Source organism: Natator depressus, chromosome 11, assembly GCF_965152275.1.
Source record: "Natator depressus isolate rNatDep1 chromosome 11, rNatDep2.hap1, whole genome shotgun sequence".
Classification (NCBI taxonomy): Eukaryota; Metazoa; Chordata; order Testudines; family Cheloniidae; genus Natator; species Natator depressus.
In genome coordinates this window covers 43,407,158-43,420,172 of record NC_134244.1, presented here as the reverse complement: position 1 = coordinate 43,420,172, position 13,015 = coordinate 43,407,158, and the positions used below count along the sequence as shown (strand labels likewise).

General features: G+C 39.8%; 1 long non-coding RNA gene across 1 annotated transcript in view; it reads left to right on the top strand.

The window, feature by feature from the left end:
* Nucleotides 1-13,015, top strand: part of LOC141996011 (uncharacterized) — a 467,623-nt gene that overhangs the window by 104,938 nt on the left and 349,670 nt on the right. Inside the window, exon 3 of the long non-coding RNA XR_012641459.1 lies at nucleotides 9,754-9,827. This is a non-coding gene — a long non-coding RNA (uncharacterized LOC141996011). The remainder of the gene's footprint in view (nucleotides 1-9,753; nucleotides 9,828-13,015) is intronic.

The window sequence follows — 13,015 nt, the reverse complement described above, 5'->3', positions numbered from 1 at the left end:
GGGCTTTCTAGATCTTTCCAGTATGAGCACATGGCATTATTGCAGAATTGATAAGAGACTCTTAAGAAGCATCAAAATATTAAGTCCCTCAACTTCAGAAGTGCAATTCTCCTGATAAAAGGTAATGTCATACACTCAGATAATTGGAAATAATGGACATTTAATAATGCAATTTCAGTGCTTTCATCACCTCAGTTCCATATAGCTGCAGAAGGTCTATATAGAGGCTGGAGTGCATAGTGATAGTTTAGCTAGGGCTGTATAGGCATTTCCATTCTAAATATATTATTTATATTTATATAAAGTACTTCTAATATTTTTTCTCAAACTACCACCTATCTGGCAGAAATTTTCTAGAAAAATATACATTTCCTACCCCATATGTTTTCTTGAGTAGATTTTTGGTTCCTCATTTTTCTTTTACTACATTTATATTTTGGAAACACACACAATTTTGAAAATGAAATGAAAAGTTTGTACTGCTAATTAAAATGAAGAAAAAATATGTCACTTCTTTAAAGCAAAAAGAAAAGGAGTACTTGTGGCACCTTAGAGACTAACCAGTTTATTTGAACATGAGCTTTCGTGAGCTACAGCTCACTTCATCGGATGCATAGCATATTGTGGAAACTGCAGAAGACATTATATACACACAGAGACCATGAAACAAAACTTCCTCCCACCCCACTGTCCTGCTCGTAACAGCTTATCTAAAGTGATCATCAAGGAGGGCCATTTCCAGCACAAATCCAGGTTTTCTCAAAGAGTTTTATAAAAATATAATACTTTACATTTCCATAGCACCTTTCACCTCAGGATCTCAAAGCTGACCTAATGAAGTGTCACAGCCATCATGTGAAGTAACATTTAGCTTCATTTTACGGATAGGGAAATTGAGAAACTGAGGTTAGTAACTTATCCAAAGTCACACAGGGAGACAGTAACAGAACTGAGCTTAATACCTATAAATATTGATACAAAATTCTGTGCTTTACCCATTAGACAAGCTTCCTCCCTTTCTGTTCATTTTACAGTCACACTTTGCCTATACCCAACAGCACAAATAACTCTGCAACAGGACTCTACCTGACACAGTTCTACTCTTGCCATAGTAAGTATTCCATAGCCATCATTTTATGTCAGGTTCATTTTAATATTAATTGATATATGATTTCCTGATACTTTAAAACATCTTAAAACTGAGCTGTGCAATAAGTACATTTGTTTGTTGTGATTAATTTATTTTGGCAATTACAAAAAATGTAAGGTATCAGAGAGATTTGGTGGATGGGGTTGGGTGATGCAAATGGGATTATTTCACTAGCTTTCCACCTCAGGAGACATGAGTTCAAATCCTGTCACAGGGTATAAGTGAGAATGAAATTGGTAAGATTTACTCTGACTAGGAATCCTTCCGTATTATAGGCAGAGCTGGTAGTGATGCCTAGAGTTAAGGTTGTCTAACTCTTTCCATTGTTAGACTCTGTTTTCAGTTACTTGTAACTTTGGCAAACCTTAATCATTCGGGCTGAAATTTTCCATGCTTGGGTGTCTGTCTCAGACTGAAGTTTTGGGGAAATTTCAGCAAAAATAGTTCAGTCATTTCTAATTCTGAAGTTAGGAAAAAAACATTGTTTTTTCCAGTGTTCAATTCCTAAAACCATTTTGTTGAGAAGCTGTCATCACTGTTGTAATGGCAGCAGACTTACTTTGGGTCAAAGCTTGGGCCTCTTTGCTGTTCCTGTGAAAATCCACCCAAATTTGTCTGAACTATAAACCTCTGAAAATTGCTATTTGCACATGTTTGGTAGAGATTTGTTAGAGGGTGGCAACAAAATTCTCTAAACATTCCATCTGGAATCAACATGCTCCACCCCACACAATCACACTAAGCAAGTTGCTAACTCACAGAGGTCACTGAGTATGCTCCAGCCAGGGGTGATCAGAACTTTTCCTGCAATTGCTCCTTCTTGTTACTCAGGGCTGTGGTGGTATGAGGCACACAGAATTGAGAGCAGTTCCTAGTGCTCCCCCCAACCTTCTTATTGGCTAATGTCTAGGTAGCATGGAGGAGAAAGAGGAAGCAGCCTGACTTGAATGCAGGGAAGTGCTGAGCAGAGGGGTTGGGGTCAGGTTGGGAGGGAAGGAAGGAGAATAGGAGAAAGGGAAATGGACGGGCTGTGGAGGGGGATAGGAATAGATAGGGTATGAGACAGGCTGGGGGTCTAGGAGCAGATGGGGACAGAAGGGGACAGGCTGAGGAGAACTGGGACAGAAGGATCTGTAACCACTAGAGAACACTACTCTCCAAAACCTGGAATAGAATGTAGAATTCCTGAATGCCAACATTCCTCGGCAGTCTAGCAAATAACTGTAAACCCACTGGCAAAATGTTTCTCTTTCCCCTCTAGTGGCTTTGGATATAGAAAATGACAGCCTGCTACTGCTAGTACAAGTTACTGCATTCATTGAAGTGGTAGAAGTCTGTCCTATGGATATAAAGGTTCTAATCCTACTTATCACCTATGTATAGATCAATATAGTTCCACATGATGGAATTTCTGTTTTTTCAGTTTGCCTTTTTTTAATACCTAGAAAATTAAAAAAATGCAAATTTAAGAAATGCCAGAATTAAGGTTGCCTGTACAATCTTAATTCAGCTCCCTTCTGTGAATGTATTATGAAAACAAATTTAACTACACAGTCACATACTAATTCTTCCACAGGACGTCTGCCTTATTCAATGTTCATGGTGGATGATGCTCTGGGAATGAATCGGAGTTGTTGTTATGGGGTTTGAGGACAATCCAAGCCAGTGAGGGGTTGTGTCACCTCTTACTTTACCTGGGTGCCTCACAATGCTTTGCTGCTGGAGTGCCCAGCCTGGGATGCTCCAGCTAGCCTACCAGCATGCAGGACATGCCCAGAGTGTCTCTGCACTAGACAGCCCTGGTTCAGCAAGTCTGACCCAGCAGCCTGTTTACAGCCGCACTCTGGATTCCACAAGTCTTGGTTACAACCTGCAAGGTCACCCAGGCCTGAATTTTCCCCAAACCATGTGCTCTTTAATGTCCAGCAAGCCAGAGAAATAATAAGGTTGGTTTGTTCCTCTAAAAATACAAAAAGCACATTACAGCTTATTAACTTAATTGGTGCAAATACACCCATCCATTTAAACTTAATACTGACTTGATTTGTAGTAAAAATAAAACAAATTTATTAACAATAGGACATAGGTTAAGTGATGCCAAGTAAAAGGAATAAAGTTAGGAAGGATTATAAGCAAATACAAGTGAAAACACGCATCTAAAAGTCTAAAACTTAATCTAGCAAGGTACAGGCTTTGTTCAGGATGTTTTTTTCACACCAAATTTCCTTCTTTCCAGCCATGGCTGACTTTCCTTTCAATCAGGATCTTCCACGGAAGTACAAGAAGCTAGATTCCCTTGCCTTCCTAAGTGAAAGATCTTTGCCTAAGCAGGTTTCCAACCTGTATTCAGATTCCCAGAGACTTCAACACCCACTTTGCTGAGGGACCCATCTTTCTCAGCTTGCACGAGCTCTGTCTCGTGATGGATGCCAAAGATGGCTTCTGTTTTTGCTTATATCTTCCAAAGTTCAGTTACTTTGTTTCAAGAGGCAGGATGCCTAATGTTGTTCTTCTCTTCCTGTGGACTTCCTATCTCCTTGCTAATTTCTGTGTAAATTGTTTTGATTCCACCATGCTTAATTTACATAGGAGACAGGTAAATAGTTGCCTTTCCTACTGTCTGAGAGGGAACCTGCTTCTCCCTGTTTGGCCACAGACTTTAATGCATAATATTATTAAGTATCCATATTTCCTCATATAGTGTTAATACATATATTTAACTATATATCAATCACTGATGTGTAATCAGCTTTCAGAACATACCTCACTCTATACACTTTTATAATACAGTAATATTGTGTACAATCAATTGATTCAATTGCTTATCTCTTGAGGCTAAGCCCCCCATCTCTATAGACCAGTAAAGGTTTGAAATGGATTCTTCTGAGGTTTACCCCTCAAAGTGAGTCTGGTGGTGAAGGAAACTCTAGGCTCTTTCTTCCCCCACATGTTACTGTAATAGCTTTGGTTATCTAATGTGTAAAAATGGACCTTCATTATCTTTGCCTGAAGTCCGGACTGGTCAAATACACATTTCTTTGTCTAAGGCAGACCAATTTACCAACTCGCTTGACCTGCCTGGTTTAAGCACTCTTTAGTCATAATTCCAGCATATATCCAGAACTCTTAATACACACTGTGTACATATATCACACAGGATTATTAATAATCAGTGAATTATTATTTTTCAAATGATACCTCACAAGGCATATTTTCTACAAAAATTAGTATTATAGTGCATAGGGTTTGAATACAGGAGTGCATAAGGTCACAGATGTATACCTAATGAAGTTGTTGTCTATAGGATCCCTACCTTTTTGTTGTAGAAGCTGTAACATGTGCAGTGAATGAGGCAGGGAACTGTAGGAAGAGAAAGGACAGTCTTAGTTGAATGCCAGCCTGGAGAATTGGGTTCAATTCCTGCCTTTGCCACAGATTTCCTGTGTGGTGCTAGGTAAATCTCCTCAACCCATCTAGTATTAATGTTTGTTCTCTGTATTTCATTCATCTGTGGGTCCTGAGCAATCATGTAAACCAACCTTTTCACAGGTGATCTCTAATTGTGTGTTGCTTATTTTCTGGGTGCCTGTCACCGTATCTCAGTGGGTCACAGTGAGAATACCAGATTCAGGATAAACTGCCAAGAAATAGGGCAGACTCATCCCAAACTGGTGGTGGTTCTTCCATTAGATATACCAATCCAGTAATAAAAGTAAACTTCTGTCTCACCATACTGGTTAACAAGAAAACAAATGCAGTCTCCTTAGACATTCCAGCACTTATTTCACCACCCAGACACTAGACTTAATTATGAGTGGTTACTGAAAACCAATTTAATCAAACAAAGTGTTCCTCTGATCTCAAAAGATCAGCCACATATCCAGGTCATTGTATAACTCAGATCTTACCCAATCCTTTAGTATCTAATATCTAAAGGTTTATTTATAAGAGAAAAGAAGAAAGAGAGAGTTAAAATATTCAAAGAAATCATATACATACAATGATTGCAAAGTTCATGGATCAGGTTTGTAACAGTGATGTTACAGACTGCTGGCTTGTAAAGTCTCTGGTAACTTCCAAAAGATTGGAAGGTCCTCAGTCCATACTCAATATGCTCCTTTTAGTGTAAGTCCATATTCCAGAGATCAGAGCAGGAAAAAGGCACAATGGAGATGCCAGAGTCCTTGATACCTTCTCCCATGTGAAGGGGATGCACACAGTCTTAGTTTGTGGAAAATTACAGGCACAAGATGGAGTCCAGGGTCACATGAGCAAGTCACATGCCCTTCCATGGCTTGATGACTCATAGGAGCAGCCATTACCCATATTCTGGCTAAAGCGTCCACAGTAAGGCTCATTGGGTGGGGATAAGCTTCTTCTGTGATTCAATGCGAGAGTTAAGTGTTCTTTAATGGGCCATTAACCTGAATGGTCCATTCACAATGTGCTGGCTAGACTGGATGTAAACTACCTTGTGGGTGTTACCCCAGGAGCAAACACATTTGAAATACAGGAACATAGTCAATATTCATAACTTCAGAATCAGTGATTGTATATGGATTTAAACAGGATAATCATATCTGATAGATTGTAACTTTTCCATTGATACCTTACATGGCAATATTAATTATATAAATGGTCATGTTTCAATCATACATACAAGTTGAGAAATCCAAGGCCTGATTTCCAGAAGAGCTGAATACTCAGAATTGCACATGAAGTCAATGGGAGGTGTGCTTTGAACATATAAAGTATTAAAAAATGCTAAATTCTCTGAAAAAATAAGGCTATAGGCATCTCAAACCAGGCACCCAAAATTATTGGATACTTTTGACAATGGTGGCTGTAATGTCCTTGTGTCTCTTAATTTCTTTAAAGTGGAGATAATAATACCACCTCGCTTCACAGTTCTTATGTGAAAATTAATTAATTATTCATTATCATCATCATCACTCCCATAACCACATTGGTCGTTGGGGCACCACCGTTGATGAGCATTCAACCAGTTGTCTCCATCCCTGATGATTGTGTATCAGTGCTTGAGTCTCCGTGGAGTCCATTCCTGTCCACTCTTTTATGTTGTCAGTCCATCTCTTCTTCTATCTACCTCTTCTTCTCTTCCCCTGTACTGTCTCTTGGAGGATGATCTTTGATAGGCCAGATGATCTTGTTACATGGCTGTACCATTTCAGCTTGTGCTTCTTCACAGTCGTCAGGAGGTCTTCATTTGACCCAGCGCTTTGGGTGATGATGTTGTGGACCTCTTCATTAGAGACATGGTCGAAGTAGGAGATGCCCAGGATTTTACGGAAATATCTCATCTCTATTACCTGTATTTTCCGTTCAAGTTCTGCCATAAGGGTCTATGTCTTGCACGCATACAGAAAAATGGAGATGACCAATGCATGCAGCAGTTTCCGTTTGGATTTCAGGGAGATGTTCTTATTCCTTCAAATTGGCTTTAGCTGCTGCTGTTTGCACAGTTCTTGCCAGAATTTCTGCCTTTGATCCTTCTTCAATGATGATTGTCCCCAAATACTTGAACTGTTTCACTGTCTCGAGCTCTTGTCAACTGACAATTATATGTGGCTGATCCCATCATGTTTGTTTGTCATCAGCTTTGTTTTCTCTGCACTGATTTCCATGCTGTATTTTGCAGAGGTTTCATCCAATCATTTCACAAGGTTGGCAAGTTCATCTTTGCTGTCTGCCAGGCCATCAATGTCATCAGCAAGCCAAAGATTTGAGATTGGTCGCCCCCCAAAGCAGACTGTGCATATATGATCTTTTAGGGCATCAGTCATTGTGCTCTCAAAGTAGATGTTGAACAGTGTGGGCGAAAGAAGGCAGCCTTGCTGGACTCCAACTGTGGTGCGAAACCACTCTCCTATTGTGCCATTGATGAGAACTGCACTGCGGGCCTTGGCATACAGTTATTTAATGGTAAGAATAAGCTTAAGACCAACACTGTACTTCTTCATGGTTGTCCAGAGAGCTTTGGGCCATACTCTGTCAAATGCCTTCTTGAAATCAACAAAGATGTGGTAGATGTCCTGCTGGTGTGGTAAGTACTTCTCACATAGAACATGAAGGTTGAAAATCTGTTCTGTGGTATTTCTTCCAGCACAAAAGCCAGCCTGTTCTTCAGCTATGATATTCTCTACTTGTGGCTTCAATCTGTTCAATGTGACTTTCAACATCACTTTGCTGGGATGGCTAATTAAGGTTATGGTCCGGTAATTTTGACACAATTGCAGGTTGCCTTTCTTTGGCAGAGTGATCCTGTACAATCAGGATATCATTCTTGTGTACTTTATCGATGATATCTTGGAGTTGATTGTAAAAATCTTCAATTTGCTTATCGTCATAGTCTGTTGTAGGGGCGTAGATTTGTACCACTGTGATATTAAATGGATGGAAATAAACCTGCTGCTAGCAGTGGGGTGGGAGGAAGTTTTGTTTCATGGTCTCTGTGTGTATATAATGTCTTCTGCAGTTTCCACGATATGCTATGCATCCGATGAAGTGAGCTGTAGCTCACGAAAGCTCATGCTCAAATAAACTGGTTAGTCTCTTAGGTGCCACAAGTACTCCTTTTCTTTTTTCTTTTTACGAATACAGACTAACACGGCTGTTACTCTGAAACCTGACATTTAAAACAAAAAGACCCCAGAGCTAACCTGTATACTTCAGGGCATAAACAAATGACTAACTAACAGTGATTAGGAAAATGTTTACCCTTTGGCAGGTCTGTTATGGGGTTACTTGTATTATCCTCTGCAGCATCTGGTATGGCCCAATGTAGGAGACAGGGTACAGAACTAGATGGATCATTGGTCTGAACTGATTTGGCAAGTCCTATGTTCCTTTATGGCTCGCATTACGATGGCAACCCGTGATTCTATGTACCTCAGGGTGTAGAATTATTTTTTTAAGGTAAATTCTGTTTTTTTTTAACTTGATTAATAAACAGAACTCGCCTCAATAACTCTGAGTTTTCTCATGCACTCAAATGGGAACTGCATTCCTTTGGCTCCTATATTGCCTATGAATGTTAAAGACAATAATAATCTCAGAGTCTCAATTAAATGTTAAATGTTATGTTGAAATTATATTAAAGACATTTTATAATTTCTATAGTAATTTGGTCTTTGTGAAGACATGTAATGATTAGAAGGTATTGTATGTTATACTGGAGATTTTCTTTAAGAGAAATTAGGAAGGAATGAAAGGCACAACGTTCAAAAGGCAGAAAAATAAACGGAAGAATGAATGGTAAAAGGAGAAGGAATATTGAATGGACAATAAAATATTTAGTGCGTTTCAATTAACTGTTCTGACAATTAGTACACTAGTATATTATATCATAAAAATCATGTCTATTAATTTTTTTGCAGCCATTATCTTGACTGTGATTTACTCCCCTCAAATCATTAACAATGCTATTAAAAGGCGGATGTAGATGAGTGTTCTGGATAGAGTGCAGGAAAATAATAGGATTATTGCTGAGGGTCAGGAAAGAGGCTGAAGACCGATAGATTGCGGGGAAAAGGGGGGGGATTAAAGGGAATAATGATCAGACAGGGAAGGAAATAAGGAAGAAGGAATACAGCAAAAGCCCTGATATAACTCTGGCCAACTGCCTAGTCTAGCTGAGTTGCTGCTCAGGAAAGATTCCTCCCTCCCTTTACCCCCCCCCCCCACCCAATGCTGCAGTTTAGTCTTAATCCTGGATTAAACCCTTCTACTCTGAAATGTGCTGCCTTTTGGATACACTCAGCTTTTGCACACAGTGGAAATCTGTGTGTACATGATGAAGAAGATAAATATGTGTATGAATAAGAGTCCCTGGGGTCTTTTCTGAGGCAATGAAGCATCCTTGTTTCAGGTTACAATAGCAGCTTGAGGGCAGCATTTCCATCCAGAAGAAAATGGCTGTGACTCTTCATAAATAGAAGCCTTCTTGGAAAATGAGATAAGCTGCATAACCAGGAATGCGTAGACCAAAGAGAGAAGAGAAACATCAGCAAAATGAAAATGAATGGCTGACACATACTTCAGAAAACGTTACCCATGGGAAAACTCTTTGTCTGAATGGACATTGTGTTGCAAATATATTTAGATAGATATGTTTTTATTATGATTATTAATTGTTAATACTAATAATAGTTGTAATTAAAATTATCCCAGCACTTTTTTCCACCTGAAAAGACAGTCTCTGACATGGCTATGAGGGCATATCAAGTGAATATTTATAGTTAATGTTTAAAATTTACACCAGTGTAATAACTAATCAGAATCTGAGTATAACATGGGATCATTGTTCCTAGATTTTTACCATTGTTGTTTTGACTAGAAAGGCTGCGTTAACGCAGCAGAAGCAGCAGCAATGCCTTTCGCATGCAGATGTGAGGACTAGAAAGTCCATAGGGCAATTAGCACGTGAAATATAAATAAAGACTATGAGGGTAAGATGAGCTAGTGAGGGGAAGAGGTGGTGGCCTCAGCAATCATATCTGTAAAGGACAGGATGATTCAGCGATGTGTTCTGAAGCATTCCTGTGCAACACACTTTGTAGTGTTTTTTCTGCTCTCCCTTACAGATTGTTGTCAGTGGCAGCAGGGATTATCCCTGCCTACTTGGCTCAGGAATAACCACTAAGGGCTCCTGCACTTGGTATGTATTTTGCTCTGCTTCTTTGGCATGCACTGGGAAAAATCAGACTTCCAGTGTTAGCTCTTGTTTTACATCTTTGCAATGAAATGAAATGGAAATACACTTTTGTTTGTAATTAAAAGCCAAAGCTAGGGCCTGACAATCTGGGAGTGCAGCTGCTGGCTTCATGGGTGACTCAGGCTGGCTCTGCCCCTGGTTTTGAACACTAGCAGCCTCTCGGCAGCTCTTGGTGGAAAGAAGAGGTAGAGAAGAGAAGAGACATGGGGCAGCTGCTCTTTGCAACATGCTCTCTTCAGAGTTAAGTCGACTTCTGTTTGGAAATTCAGCAGGAAGATACTGCAGGTAGAATAGGTAGTAATTTTTACTCCAGGCCTGCAGAACCCCATCAGAGAGGGGATTGGGGGTAGGAAGCAGTGAAATTATGCTACCATAAAGGACGGGAAGCAGACAGCCTAGCTCGTAGGTACTAGGCCTGTGTGTATGTGCCTCTTCTCTCTGTAGTTGTTGCTGTAGGCCACAACTTTATCAAACTAAACACTACCCACCCTCTCACCCATATGTTCACTTTAAGGCATTTTAAGTGGTTCCAGCGTGGGGGTTACAGGCCTCCTACCTTATAACTCTCCTCAGCCTACCCCTAGGACTCTGCTCGATCTTCTGAGTCCTACCACCTATCTTGCAAGAGGAACAGAGCATACTTAAAAGGGGAGACCTTGGCCCACAAAGGTTACAGGGTCTTCCCATCTTCCATGATCCAGCTGCCCATCAGTAAAAAAAAATCCTAGGTCTTTTACTTCTGGGAACCTGTCCTTTTAGCCTTTTAACTGCACTGAAAACCGGATGCAAGTTGCAACTAACATCCTTATTGAGTACTATTATCAATGATTAAATCCTACTCCTACTTAAGCTTCCAGAATGCTGCACGGAAGGTGAAAAACTCCTCAGGCTTCTGCCAATTTGGATCCTATGGGAAGAAGAAATACCTTTCTGACCCCAAAATAGGTGATCAGTCAGACGCACTACATCTGCAAAACACAGCTCCAAGTTCAGGGCGGGGCTCCTGGAACAGATCAAAAAGAGACTCCACATGGCCTCAGCTAGAGTTTAAATTAATGAAAGGGGAGGGCAAGAGACCAATCAGCTCCCTTCCTCCCTAAGCTAGCCAATAAGAGTCTAGAGAATCGGAAGGGGAGGGACACCCCTGCATCCCCCTCAGCGTGTGTTCTCTTCTCTCGTTCAGCCAGGGCTTTCCCAGTAGTGACCAGCTCCATCAAGTTCCCCACCTACATTCTGAGATCTGCAGATCTGGGGAACTAATCTCGTTGCCCATTCCACAAGTCATACTTCGTGCTTTCCTTACCCATGTCTGAAGAGATGAGTAAGAGAAAATTCTGCAAGCTGAAACCCAGTACAGTAGTCTTTCCTAGCACTTAGGTGGGTTTGGAGGTTTCCCCATATAAAAAGGCATGTGGTCCTATAGCACAGCACTTTGCAATTAAGAAAATACTTTCATTCAGGACTTTTAAAATTGTGCTTAAACTCACTGTGTATTGTGAGAGCTGTTAGAATGGGTAATTGCCACCCATTCTGAGTAACAGTGTGTTTGGGCTCTTTGGAAGAAAAAAATTCACTGAATCTCTCACTCTTTCTTAATGTATTTTAATAAATAGCCAACAAAACTATATTATTTAAATATGTATTATTAAAACTATATTACAATCAATGTAAATTTAAATGACATAACAGATGTAATAAGGGACAACTTTTACAAAACTCTGCCCTTCTACGACTGTGGGTCAGCATTTGAACATCTGTACTTCAGAAATGTGTGATCAGTACTCACCCTTCAGCAGTTCTCCAATTTGATTTGGAGTGGAGGCATTAGTCAACCCCTTCAAGACATAAGTAAAGTCACGTTTTAGAGATCTGCAGTACAGATCTCTGGCCCTTTGTCTATTGAGAATAAGCCATCCCACAAAATGAAACAATAATTGGAATGAATTAGAAAATCTTCAAGGACGCATTGTTTCGATTTCTAGAAAGTTTGGCAGGAATATTAATGAATACAATATGTATGATTTAGACATTTCTATCTGATGAGTATGAGAAACTGTTAGAGGCAACTTTGTGTTCCTTAATATCTTCAGTCCAAGTGAGTCAATGGGTACTTGCTTTTGGTTATCAACTGTTGAATTAGTGATAAAAGTCAAAGGAAACTATGGAGGTGGGGAAGGGTATGATATTGGTGCTTTTGGAATATTGTGTTGTATATTGTTTATCACATACCAGTTTTGTAATTGAATTCCTATGGTAGCACCAAAACCAGTCTGAAAATGTTTAGCTTATCTTGTGATGAGTAAACACATGAGAACAATTACAGACTTATCTATTAATCCACTTGCTTCTCAGGCAAGGAGCAACAGGGTAGTTTTTATTCAGTTAGCTGTTGGTTGCAAATGGAGAAAAAGCCTAGGATGGCAACAGCACCATAGCTTTGTTACTCACAAAAAAACAAATTAATGGGGTGTTCTAAGGAATGAAAATGCCATCAATAAAATTGTCTAGACGTCCATCTATTGGGCTAGTTCTGTTCTTATGGAAATCAATGAGAGATTTGCATGTGTAGGATATTTTCATCTAGTTCTTCTAAAAACAACAAAATGCTATTTTAGAAAATCAGAATTAAGGGACAATTGTAGAGGTACTCACATTTGCTGTATATGTACTGATCTCTTTGTGTTGTATATTTTGGTGTGAAAGCATATATATAACATATACCTGATATTGCAAGGCTTGTGAATGTCACTAATCCCATTGAAATCTATGAGACTACTTGCATGAGTGAGGACTACACACACAATATTGGCTACTTTGTATCTCCAGCCTGCCTTTTACCTGGCTTCTATTTTTGTATCAGCTGTTGTGCAGGTGTCAGTAACTGTGGATGCAGGATTGTGCCCGCAGTCACTTATGGTTTATAATTGATGTCTCTAAATGTATGTCTACACTGCAATTCGGGAGTGCAATTGCAGCCAGGCAGGCATACTTGAGATAGCTATAATCTAGTGGTGAAGCCATGGCAGCAATGGCTGTACAAGCCCCCTGAGACTCTAGGTACATAAACAGGTGGCTGTACTGAAGTCCATGCTGCTGCAACTTTACTGCTATTGATACCCAATTTAGCTAGA